This window comes from Austrofundulus limnaeus, unplaced genomic scaffold, assembly GCF_001266775.1.
Source record: "Austrofundulus limnaeus strain Quisiro unplaced genomic scaffold, Austrofundulus_limnaeus-1.0 Scaffold1, whole genome shotgun sequence".
NCBI classification, from domain to species: Eukaryota; Metazoa; Chordata; class Actinopteri; order Cyprinodontiformes; family Rivulidae; genus Austrofundulus; species Austrofundulus limnaeus.
In genome coordinates this window covers 6,184,762-6,188,756 of record NW_013952403.1, presented here as the reverse complement: position 1 = coordinate 6,188,756, position 3,995 = coordinate 6,184,762, and the positions used below count along the sequence as shown (strand labels likewise).

The window sequence follows — 3,995 nt, the reverse complement described above, 5'->3', positions numbered from 1 at the left end:
CTGATGTGTACCACACCTTATTTTGGGAAACAAACAAAACAAATAATAACAATAATGTAAAAAATATAGGAAATCTGCCAAGCTATTTGTATAAGGATGATCATTTAATTTTTCACCTATTTGCCATACAAAGTTGGATAAATCACATGCAGTTTTTACAAAAATAACACATATTTTTATCTATTGGCTGAAACAATCTGATGTGTACCACACCTTATTTTGGGAAACAAACAAAACAAATAATAACAATAATGTAAAAAATATAGGAAATCTGCCAAGCTATTTGTATAAGAAACATGTTTAAATGTTTACTTTATATGATTTCAGTTTTTTCATCATAAAGCCTCTTGGTCCTGTATTTCAAATCATAAAGCTCCTTCATGTTTTAGTATATTGTTTTCCAGTGGACTTGGTGAATCCACCAGCAGAGGTCAGTGTTGCTCTGCTGTCAGACACCACACTGAAACCCTTTAAAGACCTTTTATTTACTGCATCTTTTCTCCAGTTACTGAACCCAGAAACCAGCCGGTCTTTCTTCTAGCACAGATTCTGCTGTTACTGAGAGAAGAGCAACAAAATGACTTCTTCCTCCACAGTTCATTACAGCGTGTATTTAAAAGTGCTGACGGGTAAAGGTCATTTAAAAGGCAACTGGAACTCAGTWTCAGATGTGGAGCCAGGCGTTTTGGCAACAGGAACTAATGAACTCACTCAKCATTTATTATCAGCATTTTCCTGCAGAAACATGATTCGGTGGCTGTTCAGTGAAGAGACAGGAGAGGAAAGTGGCTCATTCTGAAACCACTTGATTTCAGTATTAAATACACCTGCGGGCAAAAGGTGAAAGCACATATGGATTTGTCCATGGCTGTGTGTCTCTCTTACCAACTAATCTCATGAACTACTGGACAGGTTTCATTAAATCWTTTTTTTWWTWWTKRAWWWKGGRMKKKKTTTKRARSMARSCYWAACTCAACATGGCCACCACAGCAAACTGAACTTTAAAAACATAAAAATGGCTCCAATGTTGTCAATTTTACAGATACATTTTTATGTGGTTTTAGCTGAATGACTCACAATATCCTCCAAGTGCTACCTATTGTACAAGATTACTATCTTAAACTTTAGCACTGACTGTTGGTATTGGTCCTATTTGTTAGCAAAATATCTCAAGAATCACAGGGCAGATTTGAATAAAACTATCCTATAGTAATACCTGGACATATATCTACAGCTCATTAATTTTTAGAGTCACTCCAATTCAAGATGGCMACCACAGCTAACAAAAATCACTTAACACAAAAAAGCCATAATTCAGTAGATTTTACAGATATTAATCTGCCATTTGATGTGGCAGCTGAGTCATTCTCAGCTTTGAAAATCACATCTACAACTCATTTCTCAACATAATGATCTCAGGCATAAAATGTGACAGGCGATATGCTTTCCTTCAAACAATACATTTTAATTAGATTTATTAAAAATAATCAAGCCGTCTGTAGAAATGGAACCAAAACATTTTGTGTTTCTGGCAAGAAAACATATTTTTAAAAATACATTTTTGATAAAATAAGTGTCTCAACATTGTTTTTTTTCCTTGTGTTTTCTTTTTTTCTGTTTTTTATTGATTTTTTGTTTGTTTTCAAACAAAATGAGGGAATAGAGCTTGGATTTATTTGAGAATTTATTTATTTTTTATTTATTGTTGAAGGAAGTGTATGGTTCATCATTTCATTACAGGAAGAAAATCTCCCCCTGCAGAGTCAATAAACTTTGGAAGTGCAAAGAAAGAAATCCTGCAGGATTCTGTTAAAATCTTTAAACCTGATTCCAAAACCACCTCACTGTTATATTTTCCCTTTCTGAAAAAACTGTACTTTAGCTGTGAATCAGCTTTATTATCTGAACGTCTCCAGTTATTAGGAAAAGAAAAGTGTAATAAAAATCTTACAGATTCTAATGTCAGACACCATTAGGCACCACTTGAAAAACATAAAAACCAAATGAGACCACTTTGACTCTTTTTCCATTTACTCGAAATGGTTTTATAAACAGTTTACGACTATCTGGTTTCTGATGCAGACATTATCGGAAAGTCACCCAAAATAGACACAGGCGCTCATTAAAGACTCAACTGGGGGGAAAAAATCCAGTTTCAGTAAAACAAGTTCGTAGTAGATGAGCAGAAATAAACACAAATTGTGTTCTTAGTGTCAGTGACTCAAGACAACTAAAATATTACAAATTAAATGTCTAGCATATCTTTCATGAGTTTTAAACTAAGTTGATCTGTTGATAAAAAGAGACAGAGCTTTAGTGTTTTTGGTCAAACCTTCTTAACGAACCATCTCAAGCAGTATATCACACGATATGATCTTGTAGTACAGGGTGTGTTGCTACCGCGTCAAATTAKTGCACAGTATCTGAATAACTAATGAAGTTGTAGCCATGTTTGTGTTTGCTAAGATCAGTTAGCTGTGGCAGCCATCTTAAATTGGATCAACTCCTAAAATTACTCAGCTGTAGCTGTACATCCAGTCATCTTTCATCACTTTTTGGGAGTTTTGTTAAAATCAACCAAGTGGGTAATTAGATATTTTGCTAACAGACAGGCTAAGTTGTCTCCAAACTGATTTTACTCAATCGGTTAGCGATTAGAGTATGTGTGGGGGGTGACTCTCAGCCAACACCGAAGGTTTTAGCTCAGTATCTGTAAAAAAAAAAAAAAAAAAAAGGCAGAGTTTTTGTGTTTGTTAAAGTGTTTTAGTTGTGGGAGCTAACTTCTAATGATGTCCTTCTGAAAGTTTGACTGAAATCCATTCTGTGGTTTATGAGATATTTTAACATTATCAAAATGGTGTGTGTGTGTCTGTTCAGGTATTACCTACTATCTGGCTGCCAGAGTACAGGGGGAGCCCCTAACCTTGTAAAAATATCAATTTATGGAATTGAAGTTTATTTGAGTAATTAAAACTCAGTATAATTGTTTTTTATTTCAAAATAAAAGTTTGCACCTATTTAGTTTTTTGATAAAAACATAAAGGTTGAACACGTCTTTGGGAGAGGTGGGGAGTAGCGAGGAATGGGGGGCTTAGTTTCATTTTCTGGTTGTGATGTATATTTTGGAGTTATTAATATAGTGTTGGTCCGTCAGTTAGGGGGACTAGTTTGTCACAGTGCTGTGTTATGTGGGTGACCCATATAGCTTTGTGATTGGGTAGGGGGCGTGGTTTATTGTAGTGGAGGGCCAGGATTGGTGGGTTGTTTTGGGGTTTGTTTGGGTGATTGTTTTTGAGGCTTGCTGGTGTTTCTAGTGCATTGAAGAGAAGGGAGGTTTAGGCAAAGTAGGATGAGATTGGGGAGGGGTCAGGAACGGCTGGGGGTGTGGTCTGGTAGGTGTATATAGGATGTTAACAATGGAGTTAATTTAATCAAAATAAATGTTTAGATTGTTTAGAAGAGTTCCTTCTGGTGCCTGTTTACAGTTCACTAAGGTTAGGCTTATTTTCTGGTTTAGATGTATATTTGAGTTATTAATATAGTGTTGGCGCATCAAGTTAGGTTATAGAAATGACTGAAAAATGAATGGAAGTCAATGCAAAGTCCCCACAAGGAAAGAAAAACCAAGGTGTGTGTGTGACCCCAGTCTAATCAGATGCTGCTCTGACTGGAGCTCTGATGAAAAGCAGAGGTGGATCTCTGTGTGTCTGTTTGTGACGCTGATGTTTTCCAGAACCAGATGTGGGTCCTGGATGTTCTTTTTGTGTTTGTGTGCACACATGTCCACTGGCTATGTTCTTTTTGTGTTGTTTTTCTATTCTTTTTTCMTTTTCTTCATTAAAAGAAAGAAGCTGCTCATTTATCTTCGTTGCTGCTCCTCTGAAGATTTATTTGTTACGTAATAAAAGTGGCTCCTTCGTGACGTTACGTGTGTAAGACCTCCAGGGCTCTCCTATCCACTGTGAGCTGTCCACAAGTGCGTGTGTGTGTGTGTG

The 3,995-nt window shown here is 36.2% G+C and overlaps 1 protein-coding gene across 1 annotated transcript in view; it reads right to left on the bottom strand.

The window, feature by feature from the left end:
- kcnip1a (Kv channel interacting protein 1 a) overlaps window positions 1-3,995 on the bottom strand; it is a 55,342-nt gene that overhangs the window by 49,917 nt on the left and 1,430 nt on the right. The gene's annotated exons all lie outside the window — the stretch shown is intronic.